The 27,507-nt window shown below is 40.2% G+C and overlaps 1 protein-coding gene across 2 annotated transcripts in view; it reads left to right on the forward strand.

Annotated features, from left to right (window-relative positions):
• ERC2 (ELKS/RAB6-interacting/CAST family member 2) overlaps positions 1-27,364 on the forward strand; it is an 819,922-nt gene extending 792,558 nt beyond the window's left edge. For both annotated transcript variants that reach the window (XM_077325500.1, XM_077325499.1), the window contains exon 20: positions 24,092-27,364. The gene's annotated coding sequence lies outside the window, so the exon portion shown is untranslated. The remainder of the gene's footprint in view (positions 1-24,091) is intronic.
• The last annotated feature ends 143 nt before the right edge of the window (positions 27,365-27,507 follow it).

Raw genomic sequence — 27,507 nt, forward strand, 5'->3', positions numbered from 1 at the left:
TTGTTGCCAACCAGAGGAAAGAGACCCCTAGGCCTATGCTCAGAGGAGATCATTCTGATTCCTGAGAAAAACAAACATATACATTTGTGTCTTGGGGTGGGGAGTCAAGCTTATCAGGGCATGGACTTTGTGAGAGAGACCATTAAGAACTGCTAGGATCAGATTAATATGAAGATTCTGTTCACATGCTCTTGTTACCATTGCAGTGGGGAGGCTGAGTCCATTCCATGGGAAGCAGGCACATGATGTTACAAAGCCACTGAAACTGGATGGAGCCCTTCTTGACTGGTACATCTGCCCTTTCTTCTCCTCCAAAATTCTCTTTGTAGAGTCCTAGTGAAGGGCACATTTCAAGGGCTGCATATGCCTACTTGAATTAAATTAGATGCAATTAAAGGGTTTAGCATTTAACAGCCCAACCCTCCAAGCACTTACATTGGCACAAAATCCCACTGAAAACTTACCTCGTACGTTCTGCATCAGCCCATGTTACCTCTAGTCATTTTATATGATTCATTTTTCTGAAAAAAAGTGAAATCATAACATCTTTACTCTGTGTTTAGCCAAAACAAGCTGTTCAAGAATGTAAAATATACCATTTTATTGGCAGTGACTTGCAAGTGACTCAGTCGACTTCTTTTTTTTTAACCCTGCAACTAAAATTGGATTCCAACCTTCAAAAATTTATGACAATTGCTCCTTCTTGTGGCTTGAATGTTGACATATAATTAATTTGGGATTTTGTCTTAAGGTTTCCTGTCTAGGTTTGTACCTGTCACAAAAATATCCTTGCAAGTTTATCTAACAGCTGGAGCATGAACAAAGTCCATTGAAATGTAGCAAAACAGAATTATGTCAGAGGCTGAAGGAAGTGTTCCTAGCAGGATGGAATTAAGATGCAGAAAGAATATAGATTTCTTTTTATTTTTAGTATATCCCAGGCTGATAATTCCTCTTGGATCAGTATAGACTTTCCATGTGAAACCACCAGTAGCTTCTGATGGCAATTTTTTTTAACATTTTTAAAAACCATCAGTGCTGTGGTTGTCATCTGGCAGTAATGTTTATACTGACAAGCAGTTCAGCCATTGTTAGTAAAGATAATAGCTACTGGAGTGCATAGACAAGTATTTTGTCTCAAGGCCATTCCGTGCTGCTAGTAGAAAACGAGTTACGTTTATAGGAAACAGCTGCCCAACCTAGAGGGTTTAATTAGCGTGTTTTATTTTATCAGTGGTGACAAGTCTTTTCGTTTCTGAATGGCAATTTCCACACAACTCACTGCTGCCTTCCATACTTTTGATCACTTTATCTGGCTTAACTCACTTTTCTCCTAACTATTTTCAGAGAGTCCTCTCAGGCCCACTTCATTTGTTACCAAGCGATCAGCTCTAACCACAAGGGTGGAAGGAAACTGCCTATATTACCCAGAGCAAGTTAGAAACATGGTGGAATGGGGATTTCTCTGTTGCTCCTGATAATATATTAAGCGGACCCAGCTACTCCTGTGTTCAAAAACCTATCTTTCTATGTTGGTAATCAGACCCTTCATCTTTTCCATCACCAAATAGGAATCCATCTATGATCTCTGTCCTGTAATTCTCATTCTTTGCTTTTCCTTATATCAGTTTCCTTATATCATTCATTATATCAGTTGTCTGTCACTTTCATACCAGGTGGCTCCTTAGTATGTCTTTTTATTTATGCACTGCACTTCTCTTCCCAGTTCTGAGTCCCTAGGAGAAAGAGAAATAAATACAAAATCACTTGAAAGTAATAAAAGCATCATGCACTGATTAGCATATCATACTTGATCTTGGACACTGATATTCAAATCCTCACTTTGTCATCAAGCTTGCTGAATAACCTTCTGTCACCCTACCCTACCTCACAGGGTTCATGTGTGTATAAAATGGAGAACAGGAGAATAATGTATGTCACTTTGACCGATTATGCACGGCGGCAGCTATGCCAAGCTGCCGTCATGCCGTTGTGCTGGGGCCGAAAGCCCCACCATCCCCTGATCATACACGAGGGCAGGGCTTCCTGGGTGCACACTGGCTGCCCCGGAGCAATGGCCCTGTGCAGGCAACGCAGAGCCGGAAGCCCTGGGCATGTGTTGTAGTGCCGGCAGCGGCAGTGAAGGGGAGATCAGGAGCATGATGGTGGGGGGATGCCCCTGTCAGCTCCACAGAGCCATGGAGCTGGCAGGAGCGAGAGGCCTCCCTGCAGGGATGCTGTAGGTCTGGGAAGGAGCCTGGCATGAAGGCCCAGCTCCTCCAATTATGCACAGGGCTAGCCTGACCCAGCCCTTGCCTGCGTCCGCTGCACTCCCCGGCCTGTGGAAGAACCCGTGTTCCTTTAACGTGGGTCTTCTGATGGCCTGGGTCGGGCCAGGCCTCAGATTGCAGTGATGTTGGGCATAATCGGGGATTTTCCCCGAAGCCCTGTGGCCGCCACGTTGGGCATTCCGGCCTTTGCGTAATCGGTCTTAGGGACCCCATTGAGATTAAAGACAGCATATAAGTGAAGTAAGTAGGTAAATATTATCCAATGCTTCACTTTTTAAAGCAGTTTTAGGTGGCTGGGTAGAAGTTAAAACAGGTCCCTGTTGTGTATAATTTTACACACATATTATCTGTATGTGTTCTTTTTTCAAGTAGATTTTGCTTTATTTTAATGGGTCCCATTATTTTAATGCCCATGTGGACATTGTTTCTACATAGTGTGGGGATGGGAACTGAGGGGGGAAATCCATCGAAAAGTTAATTTTAAAAATCAAAATTAAGTGCATGTGACTCAGCACATCAAACCCCTTCACTAAACAGCAAACAAGCCACAATGTTTGGGATATCTGCTAACAGTTTTCTGTTAAATTAAAATCACTTTGGCACACTATATATGATTCAAACAACACACATAACTGTAAATATTTAAATATTTCAAAGTATGTAAGCAACATTGGCCATTAGGATACAGGAAAGGATAATGATGTATGCTTTTTAGAGGTATAATGGGATAAAAGTGTACTGAATAAAATAATATATGAGAGCCAGTGTGCTATAGTGGTTTGACAAGGACCTGGCCACGTTCAGATTACTGCTGTGTTATAGTATCTTACTGACTGACCTTGGGCCAGTCCCTCAGCCTAATCTACGTCACACTCTCTCAGCCTAATTCAACAGTCCCCAACCTTTTTATCACCAGGGACCAGTCAATGCTTGACAATTTTGCTGAGGCCCGGGGGGGGGTAGTCTTTTACCAAGGAATCGTCACCACAACCTAAGCCCCTACTCTACTTGCTTTCCCGCTGGTGCCCCTGACTTCCCGCTGCCCACTGGGGGGCGCTGCCGGCAGCAGCTGCGCAGTGCCACGCTGAGGGGGAGCCCCAGCCATGGTGGCTGCTGGAAAGCACCAAAGGTGAGCCGGCAGCAAAGTGGCAGGGTAGCCCCCAAGGCTGCAGCCAGGGAGGAGGACAAGGAGGAGCTGCGGCCCAGTACCAACTGATCCACGGACCGGGACCGGTCCCCGGACCGGGGGTTGGGGACCACTGGCCTAATTTATCTCACATTGTTGTAGTAAGGATAGAGGAGAATGGTGGGATAAGCTGCTTTGGGTCTCTATTGGGGAGAAAGTGAAAAATAAAAAATAAAATAAAATCCTTTTTTTAAAATGAGGCAACTGAACCTGTTTATGTAACTCATATTGTCTTATTCTGTCAACATCTCTCCAGGATCTCAGAAGAGAAGAAAAATTCTTTCCTAACATTTTCCATCAGAGGTCCTGAGGATTGATTCTGAGATCATTACATTGCAGGGCATGTTTTCTACCACTCAACATGCCCTCTCCAAAAGAACCGCTTTAAAACCAAATGTAGAACTAAGCAACTAAGAGGCTCCAAGGGCCTGAAAGAGCTTTCAGGTTGCTTTCTGAAGGCCAAAAAGGATCCTAGAGCCTGCATCTCAAGAAGTAAAGGCCTTTGTTAAAGAATTAAATGTGGGCCAATTCTACAGCTTCTGCTCGGTTGTCATCACCTCCTCACTCACTTTGGAGGTCCATTCCCCTCTTTGCAAAGAAAGCAGCAAGGAAGAGGAGTCATAGGAGGTAATAAATGGGCTGAGAAAAGTGGAAAATACTTTTGTGCCAAAGGGGCCCACCAAAGATTAGGGCCTGTTGCCATCCATGCTTTCATCATGTGTTGTCTTGGCTGGAATGAAGCTCCTTAGTTAGCATATCCCTGTTTCACCAGATTTGTCCTTGCCAGGTAAAAACCATAATTGCCAAGAATTCATCCTAGTTTCTCTTAACAGTTTCTCTTAACTTTCCAACACTGAAGAATGGACTCCCAAGCTTCCACATTCCTTCAGGTTGATTGCTGTGAATATGAAAGCCCTGCAGCCACCACACATCTTTCATTGAAGCCACATCTTTTGCTTGCTCCTCAAAGGTGATCTCTACTGCCACCAGTGACTCTGATATTACTTCCTCCCTAATGCAATCACACGACTAATACTCAATACTTGCAATGCCATTTAGGGGTTCTGCATGGCTGCTACATTTCCCACTTCTCCCTACAAGCTAGTGTGAGAGGGATCTATCATAACTTCACAATTTTGAGCTGTCACACTACACAGAGGGTGAGCGTGCCTGCTTACCCCTCCCTGTTATGACACTGCTGATAGCAAGTGAATAGGTGTGGTATGTTTCCAGTGATCACAGCATTCAAAATGTCTGTAATTTTAATAATGGATTTAAAAATATATGTGATTTGTTCAAGCATTCCGGCTGCAAGGGTACCAAGAAAAAGTGAAAACATGCAGTCCCCTTTCTTTGCAGTTAGTAATTATTCTACACAATGTTTAAGTAGGACAGGCTAATAGTACTATCAGTTTAAAGTTCAACATCACCTTAGTTTTCATGGTTGGGTCATCTCCCCTTTAGTCCTTGTGGAATCCCTAGCTAAAAGCTTTGTCCATTGCTTGTACCATCCTGGTCAGCAGCTGTAGGACATGAGAAAGTGTCTTCTCTGTGCCCAGAGAAGTTATAATTTTCTCTTGGGAATATCCCACGACCCCCTCCCCCCCTCCCCCGCACCATTCAGCTTTTCAGTGAGAATGCTTTCTGGTTATTTGGCTCTTAGTAGTCTCAGTCCCTTTGGTTGTGACTCTGTATTTTGGTATAAGGTGGTGATAAAGTGGTGAACTATTAGCTTACTTTGGCTGAAGCACCAAAGTATCCTTTGTTTCAAGGTTGTTGGCTTATTCCTGATCCCCTCGTTCTTGCAAGTTTTGGGTTGGAAGCCAGGCTTCAGTTTACACAGAGAGAGTGCTGTCAGAATGTTTAAAATAATGGGGTGAATTCTTGCGTGGAGGGTATTCTTTCACACCAATAGAAAGCTTCTCAGTTGCCCATGCTAGAGAAGAATCTCTGAAGATGAAGCAAAGTTACAAGCTCCTGCAGATTGACTTAGAAAGGACTCTGATATATGTTGGCCTAGATGTAGTTGGAAGAAAGCAGGCAATTTGACTCAGTTGAGCTTACCAAACTGAAAACTTTCTGGAAATATAAAGGAGAGGGGGAGAGGGAGGTGCTGTCAAACCAGCAAGGCAGACTACAGGTGATTCTAGTAAAGTCCAGGAAAAATTGTCCTCCATTTTGAATAAGATTCAATGTAGGAGTTGGAGATCATATGTTCATAAGCAGGAGTAGAACCACTGCAAAACTATAGCTATAGCTGCAGAATGAGGCCATGGCCAATGCTATCATAAGCCACTAAAAGGTCTTGCAGAATTAAAACCACGCTGAGCCTCTTATTTATTTATAATAAATAAAACTCTCCCTGTTATGTTACCAGTGTAGGTCTTCTATGAAGGTGACCAAGGCAGTTTCTATCTCAACACCAGGCCTGAAACCCAAGTGGAATGGGCCCCGCTAATCAATTTCCTCTAGAACTGTGTGTTTGGTTTTCATCCACAGCCCATTTACGAGGCTGTTACATTGGCACAGCAATGTTTTCTTCAGTTGAATTAAGATGGATTACAAATTCATGATCGTTTTATGGCCCACACCAATGCCAGTGCGGCTAGCCTATAAACTGAATGGTGGCGTTAGTGAGGGTTAGTTCTGAAACCAAAATAGCAGCAGTAGAAGCAGGGAAAAGTAAGGACATTAAAGACATCTAGGCATGTAGCGAGCTCCAAGTTTTAAGCACAGTGAAATTTGTAAAGGAAACAAATGGGAACAAGAAGGAGGTGGCCCCAAGTAACAGGGCATGTAGGCAAAGAAGCTCTGAGGGCATGCATGGCCCTCTGTCAACTGCCACTTGTGGCCTTTCCATAACTGAATTAACCAGTGGCTCTTCTGAGTGTCTGGTTTTTCAAGAACTTTATAAACCGGTGCAAAATGCAAGTGCTTTTTTAAAAAAATGCACAGAACTCTCCCTGTTTTTAGGAACTTGTGGTTACTCTAATTAGCAGGTGAGAGCAACCTCACACCACTCCCCAGTTGTGTGATCCCAAAGGAGGCTGGAAATAAGCATTTTCAAGGAAGTCTTTGAAACCCAGGGTCTGCCATAACCGACTTGCTTTGAAAGACAAGGAGTGTTATGCTCTGCATCAACCTGCCTTGAACAGATGAGTCTCCTTTGTGACTCCCACTTAACTTTCTGTTGGTCCTTTCACAGCTTCTGCAAGCCCTCTGGTATGAAAGAGAAGCATTTTGTAACCATCCTTGTTGCTCCTTGTGACCGTTTATGCACTGGAGGTTTCATGCCGGGCTGCAGGCTGGAGATTTAGTCATGGCAGGTTGCCCCACCTCTTCCTGCACCCGCACAGGGGAGCATTTGGCCTGGTACGCCTCATCCGCTCCTGATTTGTGCTTTTGCACAGGGGGTAGTGAAGTTCCCAGTGCATAAACGGTCTTGTCAATGAAAGGGGCTGATGCTGCATGAGTGATTTGTTGTCTTTGGTTTTCACTAGCTCTAGAGTTACTTTACTTGAAAAGGGGGGGGGCAGGTGTCATAAAAAGAAACCCTCTCCCATGGCTGCTGTTCAGCTTTTCTTCTTTACTAGCTATGCTGATTACATCCCATTGAAACCCCCCCCTCCCCGAAAAAAGTATTGATTCTGCTCCACCCCATCTGCCAAAAATAATTTGAACACGAACTCTGCCTCCCTGACAATAACAACTGTGTTTATGATGTATTTCAGCTGCCTTATTTCATTCTGCTCTTAACCAGTATTTAGAAATAAAACAGAAACACATTGAATTTGCTCAGCATGCTGTTGCCACACCGCTCCTCTAATGGGCTTACTGACCACAACCTATGGGGGCCAGAATGTGTCAACAGCAAAAGGGCCAACCCCAGTCGCTGCCTGTCCTGTTGCTAAGTTGTTACATGTCTAATTCTTTGCAGCTTAGTTCCCCTGCTGTTCTGGCGGCTCCTATCCAAGGCTCATATATTGCAGCAGCCTGCTCTACCTCCTGTTCTGCCACAGTGGTCCCAGCAGGAAATCTTTCAGTGGAGCAGACAAGCCATGGCTGGGGCAAGTGGGGCATCACAACTTCCTAGTAAGATGGCTTGTAAGATTGGGAGCACAAACAACAGCTTTGTGTTTAACCACTTCATTCCTTGGCCACAGGATCCTCGACCATGTGCCTTGTCCTGAGACCAAGACCAAGCAAAAAGCAGCATTTTCCAATTTCAGACAGGACAATGGTTGTCGCAGAACTAGCCCAGAACTTTCCTAATTGTTGTCAGCCACGTGGCTGCCTTCCTCTCCCCCCACCCTGCCCCATCCTAGAAGTCAAGAAGTCAGCCGCATCTCTGGGTTGCTGCTCTTGCCTGCTCAGCACATTGATTCTGGGAACAGAACGCCAGTGCTGAAGTGGTTAATTGAACTGAACATGCAGGCTTGGTTTCCTGCCTGCACTTGCAACTAGCCCGAGGCAGTGCCTGCTGTTCAGGAGTGAAAGAGAGCGCTTTGCCTTGTCCCAGGTGGCAGACAGGCAAACCATGTTATTAAGAAGCAGAGATCACAAAACCTTGATCTTCAAAAAAGGCCCCATAATTAGTCCCTAGCATGGGAGTAAATAGCATTCCACATCAGCAAGGAGAGAAAAAGTCTTCCTTCAGAGTTCATTAAGTCATTGGGAATATTGACAGTTTTTAGGATCTTGTATGGACTTCTTTGTTATTTGAGCCACTTCTGCCCAATGCTTTCACGCAGTTTGGTCTTTCAGAGCTTCAGACAATGTACCAGGAGTCTCTCATGCTGATTCTAAAAGGGCGATGCCTTGGTAAACAGCCACGAATGGCCAAATGGAGCTGAGGAAATGCTTGTTGACACAGTTTGTTTATCATTGTTCCCTTCTCTGAGCCTGATCCAAAGCTCAGCAAGCTGCAGCCAACAAGAGACATTGCCCTGACATCCATGGGATTTTTTACCCCAGTCCCTGCAGGGTAATATATTGATTCTGTAATGTAGACTTCTGTTTTTAATTGTGTAGAAATGACATGTTGAAAAATATGCACTCTGGCAACATTTCTATGACCTGCAGTTTGACTCTCAATATACATGTAGGATGTGTGTGTGTGCGAGAGAGAGAGACAGAGAGAGACAGAGAGAATGTCAGGTCATGTCCATTTTACTTTTTAGATTTACAGTTGTTCCCAGTGGAGACAGCATCCTGTCTAGGTAGTCAAGGTCTAGCATTTTTATTTAGTTCTGTCACCGAGTACATACTGATGTTCAAGGACAGTCATTACCCCAAGGGTTGGATCCATTTCCTTTTATGTATCCTTTGGGCATCTGCTGTTATTCCTGATTCAGATTGGTGATTTTAGCTTCTTTTTTATAACCTGGAAAGTTCATCACATCCACACACTAATTCAGACACCAGATACATGTTCAGTTTTACATCCTTGGAGTACATGAACATTATTGCATTTAAAATGAACAATAACAATATGTGATTGACTATGTCCATATTTCCTTTTCAGGTGAATTGCACTTTCCCCCTTTCTCTGCATTTTATGTTAATTTTTTAAATATTGCATAGCCATACTATATACAGTTTCTTCTTTAATCTGTAGATCCTCCAGAAGCTAGTATGGTATAATGGTTAGAATTTTGGAGCACGCATGGGGAGACCTGGGTTCAAAATATCTGCTTGCAATGAATCATCTATACTACTTTCTTGAAGGAAAGTTGAGATAACTATATAATGAATGAATAACACATAAAACAATTTCAGTCAATTAAGCTTCAACCTTCCAGTTTTTTACTCTGCATTTAAACTATCACCTTATCCCCTAATATACCGCAGCTCAAGAGCAGAACACATGCTCTGATGTTCAGTCTCTGGCATTGTCAGGTTAAAGGATCTCAGATAGTCAGAACTTCTAAAATAGACCTTTCTCTGCCTAAAACCCTGGAGAGCTGCTGCCAATCAGACTAGATGATCTTGGTGGAACAAGCTAGATTGCAACCTTTATTTTATCTATCTATCTATCTATCTGTCTGTCTGTCTGTCTGTCTGTCTGTCTGTCTGTCTGTCTGTCTGTCTGTCTATCTATCTATCTATCTATCTATCTATCTATCTATCTATCTATCTATCTATCTATCTATCTATCTATCTATCTATCTATCTATCTATCTATCTGCTCATAAAGTAAAAACAATATGATCAATATATCTGATTGGCCAGATCTGTTGATACTTAAATTAATAGACTATAGCCATGAACAGACAAGTTAGATCTTTCTCTGAAAAGGTCCCAATCTCCCCAAAAGAACAGTAGTAGTGTCTGTAGCCTTAAGAAACTCAGTTGCTATTATTGCTGTTGCTAGACAACCACAATAGTACTGCCTTGGTTTCTGTCAGTAAAAGATTGGGGTTGGGGACCTTTCCAGGGCTGTTTTGGCCTTTGAAGAACTTATGGGACCGGGCCTGACAGCCACCACCTAGCTTGGCAGCCAGCACCATGCCACTGGGCCTGGCTCAGGCTGACACAGCACACGTACCAGACCAGTCCGTTTGTTGGAACTCTGCGGTGTTTTCCCAGGGAGAAGTTGCCAGTGAGAAAACCTGAAGTAAGATGTGGTATCTAAATGTTAGCTGGCTGGTGGGTGGGAAGGAAAAAGGAAAGAGGATAGACAGAAGAAATAGTGGGGAGGGGGGGAAGAAAATGTCTACTGTAAGTTCTTGTGGTTACCCTGCTTGTAAAATAATTTTTAAAGCACCATTAGAATTATCAGTATTTAAGCACCATAAAACAAGCCAGAGGTATTAAATCAATACAAAACAACATTCAGCAGTCTAAAATAACATTTCTAAAAGGAATCCTCAGACTAGAAGTAGACCACTTGCTCAATGCCACTATCATTTGACTTGTCCAGAATTGTTAAGTGGGGTTAACCCTAATGTAAGGTGACCAGACTTCAACACTGGTAAAGCGGGACACCATTGACCGTGGGGGGGGGGGTTATTGATTAAAAATTTGGTCTATATGGAGCAACAAAAAGTTGCATAGAATGCACAGAACGCAAAAATAGTATTGTAATATATTTTTTAAAATTTCAACATAAGTACAATTTGCCAGGTGCCCCCAGATGTCCCTCCAAAAGTGGGACAATCTGGTCACCTTACCCTAATGGTTTCCCTGCCATTGGACTAAATTGGTTCTATCATTTTGATTATAACAACCCCAATTTGCAGTGATAATTCATGTTTAGGATGCCATTTTCCTTCATGTAAATTATTCCCAGGACTTTTAAAACTGAAAATGACCAGTAATTTGATAAGTAATAGTGACCTACATGAGAGTGGTTTCTCTGTAAATAAATGTGGTACATGCTGCTTTTATAAAAATTTAACAATCTTTTTTTTTCCATTAATATCTTTTATAGCTAGTCACTTTTGAAAGGAAACTAACAAAGATGTGCAGTTCATTCTCAGAAATATTTGAACATCACCAAATAATCTCATACCATTCTGAATACTGCCAAATCTGAATTTTGCAATTCTGGGTATACAAAATGTTCTTATTATTCAGAATTCCATTGGCGCCTACAGAAAGTTGGCTGAACTAGCTGGCAAAAAGAAGTGAAATGTATGGCCCCAAGGGTGATGGTCCCCATATTTTTGTTAATGGTGGGAAGGGATGGGTAAGGACAAAGTCTGTGAAAGCTGTCTGTTTCCACTGGTGAAAACCCAACGCTGCAGAGATGGAAAGAACACTTTCCTTACATAAAAAGGGCTCTGTAGCCATGCTGTACTGTTGCTGTACAGTCATTGCATCTGTTCAGCTCTTTGCACTTAGCACAAACATTGGGAAAAACTCACAGGAATCTTTTTTAAAGGGACTTGCCTTGATTTTAGTAGGGAGATTCTGTTTTCTACTAGTTCAAAGAACATCCTGAATAGTCAGAAAATCTGAATTCTACAGATTCCAAATTCAAAGAGACACAATTCCAAATTCTGATTTTAGAATTCTGAATCTGAATTTTGATGTTGGGGCACACCTCTACTGACTGGTATTATATTATTATAAAGTCAAATATTAATAAATTGTTCTCTGTTTGATTTTCCCTTGATGAGTTCTGAAATCCTTGTTGTTTTCTCAATTTTCTTTTACTTCTATATGGAACATGCTTGCCATTCAAATAAACAGATTTCCTATATCTTTGCTTAAACAGGTTCGATTTATTGATTTGAGATGTAAGAAATAAGATACCAAAACTTGGTTATTTTTACTCCAAACAATAAAGACTAACATCAGTTTTGACAACAAACAAAACCAGTTTCTGTTCTATCAGTTATGTTTAAAAGATTCCAGTTTCTAACCAAACATAACTTGTGGTTATTCTGTCAGATATTTATATAGCCACTGGGGCGCCATAGTTATTCGCCGCATACATCATTGTATTTTTAAAATGTACTTAATGAACATTTTTTTCTCTTCTGGTAACTACTTCATTGCCTTAAATGAATGCATTCCATTAGAATTTGTAACAAATGAGTACTTTGTGTTTGCATTAATGCCAAACACGTTTAACAAATTTTTAACAAGGAACACTGGCAAGAAGCCAAACTCCTAGAGGGACACTGAAGGAATGCTATAAATTTAAACTGGATTTTACCTTTTCACTTAACTCAGCAAGTGTCTTAGGTGTCTTTGGCATCTTGGTATTTTCACTTTTTCCATTTTGGGTTAGCTCAAATTTTGTACTTTTAAACATTTTTTCTCATGATTGGTTCTTCCAGTTTGATATTTTAAACACATAGGTTATTTGAAAAAGAGATATCTGATTATGCAATCATACATTTTCTTTGTACCTTTTGTTCTAATTAGCATGCTTACAAAGCTTCTGGTTGTTGCACCAATAGAAAACTTAGGTAGCAGGGGCAGTGGTATTATAATAGTTAATATTAAGCCATTAGATGGCTTTAGAAAAAGTACAGTCAACTGTCTTATGTGTGTCCTTCTGGTAGTTTTTTGTGTTCACAGCTGTGCTGCAAGATTCTGAGGTTCAATAACAAATGCAATTATAACTGGCTTGGGGCACAGTAACTGTCATATTTTTGACTGAATTGGTGGAACTTTGGAGCTCAATCACATCAGTAGGACTATGTGATAAAATGTCCATAGGAATCAGATTGCTATTATGTGTAGAATTGTCAACCTCCAGGTAGGATCTTGTCTCTGGAAATCTTCTGTAATCACAATTGATATCCAGACTGCAGATGCCTGTTCGCCTGAAGAAAATTACTACTTTGGCGGGTGGACTTCAAATCTTGCCCTCCCTAGCCTCAACCTCCAAATCTCCAGGAATTTCTTCACCCAAAGTTGGCATCCCATATTATGTAGGAGACTAATCATTTGATTGCTGCATAGCATTTTAATAGTGGAGGCAACTTTCCAAAGATTCCCACAACAATGAGAAAGTGATTAATAGAATGGAAACGGAGCTGTATTTTAGGCATGTGGTACATGACATGTAGTAGCCTGCTGTGATATTGTGACCCAGTGGTCTTCAAAAAAGGTAAAGATGAGGACTGAGTTTGGGATGACTGGTGAGGAAATGAGGGGGCAGCAGGGCTCTGTAAGTTGAAGAACTATGTAGGAACAATGAGGAGTGGCCTGTTATTCCAATTCCTATATGGGACGATCGGATATCGTGAATATGGATGCCACAAATTCTTTCTTTCTTTCTTTCTTTCTTTCTTTCTTTCTTTCTTTCTTTCTTTCTTTCTTTCTTTCTTTCTTTCGTTCGTTCGTTCGTTCGTTCGTTCGTTCGTTCGTTCATTCCTTATAATCGTATTTGTATACCACCACTCCCAGGAATACTGACTCGTGGTGGTTTACATACAAAGATAAAAGCCCCATACATATAAAACCAAGTAAAACATTCCGATAATAAAAATTTGAATCCAATTTATCAAGAAAAATAATTTCAGTTTCCAAAATGGCAGTGCAAATATTATCTGATGATGCCCCCTGAGCTGCATAACACTGTTGCCAACATCAATCTTATAAATGACAGAGGAATGTCAAAACATTGTCAGGAACAGAGGGAGGAGCAGCCCAATCTTCTCACCCCAGTTCATTCCACCTGGCCTCAACCAAAAGCCTGGTGGAAGAGCTACGGTTTGCAGGCCCTGCAGAACCCAGAGAGTTCTGACAGGGCCCACAGCTCTTCTGGGAGCTCATTCCACCAGGTAGGGAGTGAAAAGGCCCTGGTTGAGGCCACACGCACTTCCCAGGGGTAAATTCATATCCGCCAAGCAGAGTGCCTGGTGGGGGGCATAAGGAGACAAGCAATCCCGCAGGTAGGTAGGATTTGAGTATTGCTTGGTCTGTTTGCCTCCAAATCATCCAAACAGTGCATGGAAGAAAGAGGGGATAGAGAACACACAGAAAACTAGATTGAGTAAAACAGGTCACATATTTATTGATTACAACTGATGGGAGTATTGGCTTTGCATAGGCCATGGATCAAGGCATCATGCAACCCTCCTAGGATCATAGTTGAAAGGTACCTCCTGGGTCATCTAGTCCAACTCCCTGCACTCTATAGGACACTCACAATCCTATTGCTCATCCACAGTAACCTGCCACCTCCTTGAACCTTCACTGAATCAGCCTCTCTGTCAGATGGCTATCCAGCCCCTGTTTCAAAATCTCCAAAGATGGAGAACCCACCACCTCCTGAGGAAGCCTGTTCCACTGAGACACTGAGTATTGGCTAATGGAAATACATCCCCTACCCATGTGTTATGGGTAAACCCAGAGTGGCAAGTCAGTGGACCCACATGGGTACAAGCCTCTGTGTTATTTCATTTCCACCTGGGAGTGGAATGAGTTGGCAGCCCCCAAACTGGGCATGGTGCTATGTAGCCATGCCCCCAGGACCCCTTGAGGGCATCCCTACTACACAGAGGTGGACATACAGGTGCAGCCTCTCATCAAATGGATCTAGCCCAATGCCTAAAACCACCATAATACTGTCACAAGAAATGAATGACAATGCCAAATTACGCAAAACTACATGAAACCAAGCGAGGATGCGAAGAAATGTCTGAGAGTAGGCTGCAGCTTCACACACACATGCACTGGGTTTCTGGCTGTGGTGGCAAAGCTCCTGCCTGCTTCCCAACTCTCCACTTCACAGCCACAAAGGGGACCTGAGTAAGTCTAGGCCTGTAATTTGCTGTGCTCCCAGCCTAGGCACTGCCTACCAATCTCCAGGGATTTTCTGAACTAGATTTAACAACTCTGTTTGCACTGGATTTTTGCAAAATATATGAAAACTAGCAGGAAAGCCCATTGCAACCAGGAATGCAATGGGCGCTAGGACCCTGAGGACACCGGCAGGCACAGATCTCTCTCTCTCTCTCTCTCTCTCTCTCTCTCTCTCTCTCTCTCTCTCTGTCTTTCTCTGTGTCTCTCCGTTGCAGCATAGGAGGTAATCCATAGGAGGTAATCAGGGCTGGTATGTAGCAGGGAATGAGGGCTCATTTGCAGTTTGGGGTGGCTCTCTCTGTCTCTCTCTCCCTTGCAGCAGGAGCCATAGAAGGTAATGAGGGCTAGTTAGTGGTATGGCAGGACTCTCTGTGTCTCTCTCTCAGGTCCTGGCTCCTGCAGCCTATGAGAGCAGAGTGGCTAGTGTCCAGGGAGGCAGGGAGGAAGCTGTAGGTGCAGGGCCAATCAGGCCTTATTCCAACTCGGATGCCCCAGACCGTTCCACCCCCCCAGGTTGTTTCACAAATATTAAGAGGAGGAACAATGGATAAGGATATCATTAACATGTCTAATTTAACATTAAGGTTGCTAACACCAAATAATAGGATTTTAAAAGTATTTATTTATGACTGATTAATACAATTTATGAGTGATCTATTTAAACAGTTTCCTGTTGAGCAGAGCAAAAAAAGGGAAATGGAATTTCATCAGTCTATGACGTGAAAACATATGTACAAACAGGCAGTTGTGCTCTGCAGTACTCTATTGATAGGAAGGAGTATGTTGAAGCAAACTGCTGAACAGCCACAACCAGTTGGAACAGTTCATTGAAAAATCGGTTTCCTGTTTGTGACTGTGGAACAGAATGTGAGGCAAGCAGGCAAGTGTTCAAGCATTCTCAGTTGTATGTAGAGGTGCATTTTAGGTTTTTTTCCTGAACAATCAAAATTCTAGCTATCTTTTTTTTTAATTCAGCCTACAATAAAATTGTGATGACTTTCCACATCCAGATACCAAGTACATCATTCAGGTTACAGTGTGCCAAAGGTCCATAGTGAAAGTAGTTGAAAAAATAAAATATAGACTTAGTAACACAGAGAGAGAGATGATTCATGCAGTTTAATGATAATAATTCAGTACATTAATCTCATTAAATATTGTAGTGTCAAATCTATAGAAGAGTAAAAATTAGTAGGAATTTTTAAACTCAATTCTCTTCTTGTAAGTATATAGAGTCAGGTAGTTTTTGAATGTGTGTATGTATATGTGTGACACTAACAATATTTGTGTCTCTAGTAGAAGGAATCTCCCATCAAGTCATTTATTTACAGGTCAATTAGATTATTATTATTACTCTCAGGTTAGAGGAAGAAAGTAGCAGGATACAAGGAGCTGGTGTTCACTCACCTGCTCAGTAATAACTTATCCTTATGACCTTATTTCCATGCACATTTCCACCATTATTGGTGGGCATCTTGCTACTTTTCATTGATAGATTCTGCAATGTAACTGGATATTAGTGGACCTCTGGAGAAAGTTATGTGTGGTTTCAATCCTTCGCTTCTACTTGGATTAGTATGTCCCCTTGTCTTAAATTGCTTATGCCAGTGGAAATATATTGTGTAACTACACTGATTTTATACTGCAAGCACAATAATGAATAAAGTAACCATTAGAGAAAGCTGAGAGCAAATGCGGGAAACTTGTTTAAGGATATTGAGACATAGTGATGGTTAAATGACCCAGGTGGGATTATTGCTAATGAAAGATTTATAGTCCCAGAATTTGTTTATATACTAATTTTCTCGCAATAAAACAACTGTTCTGTCCCTTCCTTGCCTCCCCTGCTATATCAGTTGTTTGTCTTTTATGTGGGTACCATGTGAAACAGGTTAGAAGACTACACTTTAAGTTTTGGTGAATGGGTATCTGTTTTTGCATCCAGGTGCCTGCTCCAAACATTTGGAAAGCATCTGGAACATAAGGGACATTAACCCACATGTGAAAAATAGCCTACCTTTTACTACTGTTATTAAACAGTTCCCCCTTTAGCCCCTTTGTGTTTACCCTGTCTCTCAGAGTCATTCTGCAAATCACTCTGAAGAGAAAAGGCCTGGAAGTACAAAGTGTTAACCAGGCAGGTGTCTTTATTCAAAAGAAAAATACTCTGAAGTATAAACTATAGAACCCTTCTGCATCTTCATGCATTATTTGTTCAGGAGTTCTGGTAGTGCTGAGAGCCCAAAGTTTTCACTAAAGTCATAGAAAGGAGAGATCAGTTTCAGAGAAGGGCTTTCATTGTGCTTCTACAAAGAGGATTTCGCTGACCCTTCAAGCAAGTCCATTCACTACAACCAAGACCCATAACACACATATTGCCTGTGCACAGCCTCCCACTATTCCAGTGTCTCTCTCCAAGTGTGCTGTAATCAATGTGGTATTCTGAGCTGTGTCATTCAGGATTATAGTGAACTTTCTCATACTGCTTTGCTTGGGGCGGTTCCCATTTTTCTAGATGGGGCTTCAAAGAAATAATGGCAGATCAATGATTTCCTCATAATTAACATAAACTTTTAGAACATTGACACCAAGCTGAAGTATGCATGTGTACTTTATGAATTGCTAATGTCAGATACATGCAAGTTGAGTAACAATAGCTATCTTTAAAGTTTGGAATCTTGTGCCCATTTATCACAAACTCCTTTATTAAATAATAACTTCTGTATGTTACCTTTTACCCCCTTTAAGCACCCTGCCATGTTCATGGTCACAGTAGCTAAAGAGGGACTGTCAGGTCCACTTAAACATCGGCGCAATTTTAATCTGTGAAAAATCTGCCAATAGGAATCTTGTGTGGCCAGAACAGGGTGGTTCCAGCATTCCTATTGTTGAGAAGCATCAGCTGCCACTGATTTTTCTTTTGTCAGATATTTTATTATTGTAAAAACAAGTCCTCATTTCTAATGGAAACTCTCATGTCACAACTGCTATCTATTCTTGCTTGTGGAAAACCAGTGCCTCTGCTAAGGCTGTTTTTGGCTCAACTGTGTCTATGTGTCTAGCATTATTCCTGCTTTTTCTCTGGGCAACTCTTCATACTTCTGCTTGTGCACTGAAGTACAAAGAGGAGTGTAAATATCTTGCAGACAGATACACCATGGAATGTGACCTCGAATCACTTACAAGGAAACATGTTCCATTGATATCAATGCAACTTATTTGCAGGTAGTTTGGGGTGACTACTGTTATGTGTTTTAGCTTGCAATTCAGCATAGTAAGCTAAACAGGAATAAAAAATAAACAAAACTCAACTGTAGCAGGTGATCAGGATTTCCAGGTCCCTTGTCCTCCAGTGGGGGATAAAAGGGGGTTGCATTGTCAGATCTCCATTGAGAAACTCTTAGATATTTGGGGATGGGGTCTGGGGAGAATAGATACCTCAGTGGGGTACAATGCCACAGAGTCCATCCTCTAAAGCAGGGGTAGTCAAACTGCGGCCCTCCAGATGTCTGTGGACTACAATTCCCAGGAGCCCCTGCCAGCATTCGCTGGCAGGGGCTCCTGGGAATTGTAGTCCACGGACATCTGGAGGGCCGCAGTTTGACTACCCCTGCTCTAAAGCAGTGGTTCTCAACCTGGGGGTCGGGAACCCTTTGGGGGTTGAATGACCCTTTCACAGGAGTCGCAGCAGGGAGAGCTGCTGCCACTGCTGCTGCTTCTCCTGCAGGCACCCATGCTCGGCTCCTGCAGTGCCTTCAGCACAGCACAGTCTCCCACCAGACGCTCCAGGTGGTGGTGCAGCTCAGCGAGACAAGAGGCAGAGCTGAACTGAGAAACCTCGGGAAAACCCAATTTATATACAATCATGAACAATAGATCTTTACGCCATTGATCAGTTTCGGTTTAATTTCTGTGAAAGAACACTTGCAAAACTTTATGGTTGGGGGTCACCACAGCATGAGGAACTGTATTAAAGGGTCGCAGCATTAGGAAGGTTGAGAACCACTGCTCTAAAACTTCCATTTTCTTCAGGAGAACTGATCTCTGTAGCCTGAAGTTGAGCTGTAATTCCAGGGGATCCCCAGCTAGCATTTGGAGGCTAGAATTCCTACAGGTGATGGAAAGCAGCTATTATCTTTTTAACACTGAGAGAACCATTCTTCATTTTTTTCCTTATCTTTTTCGATTGCCAAAAAGGATTGCTTGGATGAATTGGGAAAGGAAAAATTATTTGAGAATTTTGTTACTGTTGTACAACCCATAAAGAAACAGCAATGAAACCTTAGTCATCCTTGCTGTTCTTTAATTTGAGGAAATTCTTCTCTAACATCAATGAGTGAGAATTCCTAATTCAGTTTGCATGGTTTGAAAAGCAATGGGAGGTTGGAAGCTAGTTTTGTTCAACCTGGCAAAGGAAAGGGACATAGAATGTTCTAAGTAGGTAGCTTTGACTGTAACATGTGCTTAATATTAATGTAGATGTATTCTTTGTGTCATCTCTTTGAGTTAATCTCTGTGCACCAAAGAATGAAAATTAAGAGCTGTTCACAAAATGCAATTTTGACTTAAAGTTGTTATTAGAAGTTTGCAACGATTTTACATCCCAGCACAAGTAACATGATCTGTTTCAGAAACTCTTAAACTTTTCAGCTCTCTCCAAATAATTTCTTCCTTTGCCAGATTTTTAAATCAAAATCAAATGAAGCCAATGGGAATTGCTCCATTAATTTCAAAGAGAAATGGATTAAGACTCAACTTTTAAAGCTGTGGCTGCATCTCTCTGCTGTGACTAATTGTACTGATAATTTGTTCAATGTAAATAGAAGGGTATTGTGGATAAATAATTCTAATTAAAATAACACAACTTATTTACTTTAAAGAAACTGTGTGCTTGTAAGTCAAATACAAATTAGTAGCAGCAGCAGCAGCAGTATGATATATTGTGTTTTGCACAATTTGAAATTTTAGTCAGGATTAATTTGATAACAGGGAAATTCAAGGCTGGAAGTTTGAGTTTTGGGGCAAATAGGTAATAATTGAAAAGGAGTATAGTGAGTTATTTGGAACCAGTGGAAAACTGAAAGACGTACCAAAATAAGGATTGACGTCTTCTGACCTATGGATTGCTTGCCCTAAATCAGTGGTTTCTTGGATGTTAGTGAATTATAATAAAGAGATTTTAATTCCAAAGAGCTAGTCAGCATTAGTCTGCTGAAGCAATGCATCTGGTGCACCTGGGCTTTGGCTCGTGAAATTTTATGCCACAATAAATGAATTAGTCTTTAAGGTATCACAAAACTCTGTGTTATTTTTACTATTTTGAACCCCCAAAGGCTAGTCATAATTTAAAAGACAAAATCTTCTTATTTAGTTACTTTACTGTGCAAGCAGGTATGAACTATCCCAAATCATTGAGATGTTTACTTTTCTGGATTTTGGTGGGGATGGTTAGCACACACAACACACACACCTTATAATATATGTTATAACATTATCTCCAAATTTTGGAGACACACCAGTTAAGAAGAGCATTTCTAGTAGCTCACTTAAACATCTTTCCCTCAAATGTCACCCGAGGTAGATTTTTGAAGATCCCTCCTCAGGAGAGATACTGTTTACATGGATGTAGTGTCCCTGACACGTTGTACCATATACTTCTGGTGTGTCCTAAGTTTGAAGTATTTCGTCGCCCGTTAGCTAATTATCTGAAGAAATTGAAATTCAGCTGTGTTAACAAGAAACACTGGATTAAAATGATACTAAATGTGAGGGACACAGCAACTATTATAAAAGTAGCAAAGTTTTTACTGGCAATTTTAAATGAAAATCTTTTACGATAGATTTTACATCTGAAACTGTTTGAAATTTTCATTTTACGCTTTGCAATTTTATGCCAATAAAGGTACTCTAAATCTATATGTTATAACACCAAACCATGACCTGGCACAGTGTGACTGTGCTTTGAGGGAATCTTAGTCCTTCAAGGGAAGCATGATCCCTCCCCTGCCCTTCTTCCTTTCCTCAGATGTCAGAAGCTGGTTATATATATTTCCCCCCACAAACTGCTGTTTGTCATTACCCCCAAACAGCAAACAATGTCTTGTTGTAAAAGACAAGATAACTTATTTGTTTGTAGGAGGGAAGGAAGGACAGAGGAGGAATTGCAGGAGTGAGCTTGAGACTCATTCTAATTTTCTTAATGTGTCTTCACATGAAGTGTTGGGTGTTGTCACCAAACCAGGACTGGGTACCATATCTGAACCAAGCCTGTTTCAGCCAAAATGCCCCTTTCAAAGGCACTTTACTCATGAAAAAGAATCATACTCAGCACATTGATAAATCAAATGCCCTATTCATGGACATAATGGAAATACATTTCCAGCCGTGTGAGAATTCTATTAGGTAATTTAATGTATAATGTTTGAACCACAGCCTGAGCAAATTTAATGTCCCTTTAAACGGCAAAGGATTTGTTTTAGATTTTCCTCCAATATGATGTAAAGTAAAAAGCATTCCAAGTAAGATTATTTCCAAGTATAGTACTGAAGGAATACACATTATTGATACAATGGAGAAAAAAATGCTACAACTTTATTCCAGATTTTGGCACAGCAAGTTAGGAGAATATAAATTGTTTTCCCATACAGCACAAGACCCTAACGAAGCCCTATATAATAATTATATCAATTTCAATGTTCTCTTTTAACTCCAATTTCTTGTAAATTAATCTGCAACATTGTCAAACTATGTAATGTTGTATGCAATATTAACATGGGATGAGTTGGAGCCTTCAACTGGTGAACAGAAGTTCATGGAATGGATCTTTCTCTTCTTTCTGCAGATTCTGTGACTCACCCACAAAAGCTTCTTTTGTGTGGGATACTTGGGAACATAATAGGATGAAATGTATGGGGAAAGTAGTTAGCAGAAATCACCCCCTCCCATCCACAGATTTCCACAGATGCTTGGGCAAGCGTGTATCTGTGTGTAAGCAAAGAGCAGATTGCTCCTCAAACTTCATCTTCTTCACACTTCATTCATCTCTGTTCCCAAAGGTCCTCTGTCCCTCAGGAGCAGCTGGACTTTGCCTTTATTTTGAGGAACTGCCACTGAATTCAGTGGGAAATTTTCTAAATAATAAATATTTGGAATCCCAAGAAATATGAGTACTGTTACTTTTAACAAATGGTAGAGTAGTACAGTCTTTCCTGCCAGTCCTTCTGGGCCAGTGCCCAAACCTACCAATTCTGCTAGGAATAAGTATCATTTGAGGCACTTTGGTCCTTTCTGTAACAGGCTACTTTCTATGGAGCTTCAGTGAGACAATTGCTGATCATGCTGAGACGGTCACTGGACCTGCCTATGAGGAAGCATTCTTTTAAGATATCCAGAGATTAAAACCTCTTTGGCTGAATTAAGCAACACATTTCTGCATGGCAAGTAAAAATCTCTTAAATTTTCACTCTTGCAGAATCCAGCCTTCTTACTTTAAGAGGAAAACAAATGTTTTTTTGTTTTATTTTGTTTTGTTTTTACAAAAAGGATCATTTCTGCTTAAGATATCTGCCCTGGATAGCCTTTGAATGTTGGCGGCTTTTATAGCCCCCTCCACATGATGTCGCCTGCATCCTGAGGTTGTCAGTACCTGGGTCGAGTTTTGGGCATTTTTAAATCGCAATTAGGGGAATCGCTAAAACTAGATTTACCACACTCAATCCTGTGTTCAGTTGGTGAGCAAACCATCCCGCGTTTGCAAGCAGGAAGCCACTCACATTTTGTCTCTCAGTGCAGAAATGTTTAAGGTATTCCCAAGTCCAAAATAAAACCATATATTCCTAAGTCAATAATCACTAGTTTAGTTAAACCCATTATTTAAAATCAGTCACACTATTTGGATTATATTGATATAAATAAAAGAAATTAAGGACAAATGACATGACATTCCTACTCTACCTAAATTAAACTCATTAACTGAAACTTCTGCCTGTCACATTTGCATTGAAAAGATAAGCAAGCTGCAGATTCACTGAATTCCATATCTGAGAGATGCATCACCATAGTTTTAGCCATTTATTTATTGCTCTTGCTTACAAGAGCAAACACCTGATGCTGCAGCATTGCTGGATTTTTTACATCTTAAACATGACACTCCACTGAGCATACGGTGACATTTTGCAACTCAGTACATGTTGCCAAGTTTGTAGTTTCCTTGGATTCTTCTAAGCAAGATTGTGTATAAGTGAATAGCAGAACCAAGCATTATTAACTCATTTGAATTTCATTCCAGCCAACTTGGTTATCTTGTTCAGGGTTGAATGCAGAACACCAAAACAGCAAGGGGAAAAAAATCCCTGCTGCTATTTTTTACACCAAGTCTCATAGGAACACTATTTAAAAAAAAAATAGACAATTCAGGCTTAGCAGTATTAACCAAATGGAGGAAGACCTAGAGGGATTAATATTTGAACTCTGTAGCATTACATGATTGATGTTAAATTCTACTACAATGCCACAGCAACCAACATGGTTAAATGTTTATATTTATTCATAGATATTTTTCATTGTCTTTATAGAATAGTGCTCAGCGAAAGAATAATACCACATCTCACAACATAACAATATGGTATGTTATAAAATAATTTTTAAAATTTTTAAAATGGTGCTAATAAACCACATAAATTTTAATATTATGAAAAGCCAGGGCAGACAAGGAAGCAACATTCAAATAACATTGTAAATTCTGAAACCTAGCCACCTTGGTAAGTCTGTTCTCTGCAGTCTCTGCAGATGCCACCATGAACTTAGTGACACACATAAGGCAGAGAACTCAGAGAGATCTGCTGAGTCTTTAGTTTCTTGAATATCCATGAGAGTTTTAGAATCATAGAATCATAGTGTTGGAAGGTCATCCAACCTTCCAACACTATGGGTCATCTAGACCAACCCCTACACTTTGCAGGACACTCATTCATCCATTGTAACCTGCCACCCCCTTGAACCTTTACTGAATCAGCCTCTCTGTCAGATGGCTATCCAGCCTCTGTTTAAAAATCTCCAAAGATGGAGAACCCGCCACCTCCCGAGGAAGCCTATTCCACTGAGAAACCGCCCTGTAAGGAATTTCTTCCGGATGTTTAGACGGAATTTCCTTTGGATTAATTTCGTCTCATTGGTTCTGGTCCCTCTGGGGCAGGAGAGAACAACTCTGCTCCATCCTCTATACAGCAGCCTTTTAAATACTTGAAGATGGTTATCAGATCCTCTCTCAGTTGTCTCCTCTCCAGGTTAAAAAGACCAAGTATTTTTCCTAATTCTAACAGTCTGATTTTTTTTTAACTTCTTGTAGTTATCAGAGGAGCTGGCGAAAGGAGCAGGGGGGAAATGCAGCACTGCAGGATGATGGAAAAGAAGATGAGGATATTCACTGCAGTGGAACTCTGATTGCAGCCACCACACTTGGACCACGGCCCCAGAAAGATCACAGAAATGAGTGGGGTGTGCGGATATTGCCATCAAATAATATGCTGCATAAATGGATGTCTTCTCCATTATTTCTTGTAACCTATTACAAAGTCAGATACTTTGGAAAATAATGAGGGGACTCAATTGGAAATTACAAGAACTTCATTTTCGTTAATAGGTCATATTAATTGTTCCTTTTATTTTAACAATTACCATGTGTTCTTAAAATTATTAATGAAGTTCATTGAAATAGGACCTTTAATTGGATAGACTTTTTAATTAATTTGTAATATGTAATTCAGGTTCCATTAGCTGCAATATCATCATCTGCTGATTCTGGCTAGTTACTTCTGAAGAATGAATTCTTCAAGCAGTAGATTATTACAGGTACTAGCAAGCTGTTACACAATAGTGTCAGCATTAATTGTACCCCCAGTAATGTGGGCTTTAAGGGAAATAAAATTGTAGCCTTTTCCCTCCTCTGTTTCTTATCTTTACTGTTAATCAAACCAATCACATTTTGATAGTATAACCAATATTAAGCTCTGGGCCAGGTTGGAAATGAAATCAATTTTTGGTACTAATAATTGTTGGCATATGAAAATATGGTGTGTGTCTCTGACAATGCATGGGGCATCTAAATTGATTAGAAATTATTTATATGCAGTGGTCGATGTATGCCTGGATGATAAAAGCTTGAAAAAGCATGTGTACATGTGTCCATATACATATACCTAAGCATCTGTAAGGATGTGTCAAACTTTTATCATCTAAATGCACACCGGTATTTAATATAAAAGCTGGGACTCTTGATTTTTTTATTAAAATAAGAATGTTGTGATATTTCAATATATGCATTGGGTCTCCTTTACTGGAAGGGACCAGTAATCATTGTTTTCTGGATAGGGAAACAATACTTATCATGGTTTGTAATGTATTTTAGATGTTAAACAAAAATAAAAATCAGCAAATTATGAGATAATTTTTAATTATCTGTATCAACATGAAATTCTGAAAAAATATAAACACATTAAAGCACATGCCAGGGTGAAATGTCAGAAAACTAACTGCAGATGTTATTTGTAGTTACAGAATATTATTGATAATGAAACTTCTGCTATTTCCCCAAAGTAAAGGTCTTTACTCCTCATCGAGCATTTCCGTTAGATCTGGCATACATGTGCATACAAAAGTTTGGTCCTTTTACGAGCACATGTCTTTGTCAGTAGGAAAAACATTTCTAGACTAATAAAAGTGGATACTGACTACCTGCAGTTCTAAAAGACAAATGATATGTGTGCCACACCAAGTACTGCTGTTGTGAAACTTCCTTTCATTTGAAGAAGATGGGAGCAGAGCTTTGTCAAAATGCATAGAAGTTTCACTGCAACTGTTGTTGGTGGATTGACTTTCCTGCAAAATTAAACATGTGTGGCCTTAATTCTTAGTAATGTTTTGTTTCTTCGCTGCTGTAGAAAAAAAAAGATTCTAAACAGGATGTTTCTAAAATCTTGCACTGAATTAAGAATAATTTTGTCATTATTTATGAGTATTTGGTGCAATTAACCTTGACCATCTTTACGAGCCATACATATTAACCCCCTGGAAATTATTATTTGTTTAGGACACAAGTGATTTTAGTTAGCTGCATCATCATTCTTGATGAAAAGAGCCACTTAATGCAAGCAGAATTTCTGCTGGATGTTAATTAGATTCAATAAATAGGATAAATCTGTGTAAAATCTGTATAGCATATATAATCCATATTCATATATGTTTCAAAAGTTTGTCAACAGAATTTTAAAACTTTTGGATTTTTTTTATTTGTTTTTCCTTTAAAAAAAAAAAAAAAGTAAAGCTCCTGGGAGTTTCTTTAGCACATACGACAAATGTTGCACTTGTGAACTTGGACGATAAACTCTGTTTCTTGTGACAAATTTGTTGTCCTAGTAAGGGGCAAATGGCTGGACACAGTCAGCCAGGATTTTCTCCTCCACAAGCACCATTCAAATGAATGGGAAGAGTGCCAGGACACAGCAAGAGCTCTTCTGTAACTCTCATTCACCTTACAGGGCTTTGCACAGGAGAATGTCCAGGTTGACTGTGCCCTCTGTGTCTCTTACAGTCAGGTCTTTACCTTAATTCTGCAACTGAATACTTGAAGTAGGAAATAAACTAGGAAAACATAGGGTCCTTACAAGCAAAACTGTATAGCTAGATATTTATATATATATATATATACAAATATATATATATGTGCCAATTTTGTCAGATATTATTTGGGGAGCTTTTTTTTTGCTCCACTCATGTTGGTAAGAGTATTGATCCTAACTTTTATGAAGGCTAAAGACTTAGCCTCTATAGAAGAAAATTTTGTCTAACATTGATTTTTCTTTGCTTTTCTTTTTTCATTTCACATAGTATTCTATGATGCTTGGGGGAAAATCTTTTCATACAGTAAAATAGAATCTCTGGGTTTACAATAAACACTGTGATGTTGGAAAAAAACATTTTATTCGAGCAATGTTTGGTAGTTTTCTTCCCCCTTCACAATGTTAAAAAAAATAACAACAACCCTTTGGTTAACATTTAAGATGACTATTATTTTACTGTGGGATCAAGCTTGTACTGCACATTTCTTTCATTTAAATGTACAGAATGAATTTTGTATTTAAATGAATTTTGTGTATCCAGTATGCACGTAATTGCACATTGACTTTCATTTGAAAGTGGGTTTCGATTTCCTTTTTTAAACAGCATTTATGAGAAGACTTCAGATGTATCACAAACTAGACTGGCATTTTCCTTTGGTGTAGAGTGATTGTTTGAATGTGATGTTCTGCAACAATGGGTCAGTATTCCCTATTTATCTTTGACCCTCATTTGATAGTGCTTCTTGTAATAATTTTCTTCAAGTGAGTGGCATGTTCTGGACTGTGATCTTGACACGTAATTAAGGACATTGATATGAAAACAAGGAATACTTAGAAATTCCCAGTGGGCATGTTTTAGGACAGTCATTGTAATTTTAATGTCTCGTAGAAATGTAATGTATCGAGGTATTTACCATTCATAACATTGTTATCATTGTATGAGAAGTGCTTGGTGGTGATCAGCTTGTTTGTATTCATCAAATAAATCTTGTTTCTTTCTGAAATGTGTTTTGTCATTAAGATGTATGTGGCTCTGCTATACATAGGGATCCTAGCCTCCAGCTGGGACCTGGGGATCCCCGTAATTACAGTTCATCTCCAGACAACAGAGATCAGTTCCCCTGGGCAAAATGGAGGGTGGCCCCAA

Source organism: Paroedura picta, chromosome 3 (genome assembly GCF_049243985.1).
Source record: "Paroedura picta isolate Pp20150507F chromosome 3, Ppicta_v3.0, whole genome shotgun sequence".
In the NCBI taxonomy this organism is placed as follows: Eukaryota; Metazoa; Chordata; class Lepidosauria; order Squamata; family Gekkonidae; genus Paroedura; species Paroedura picta.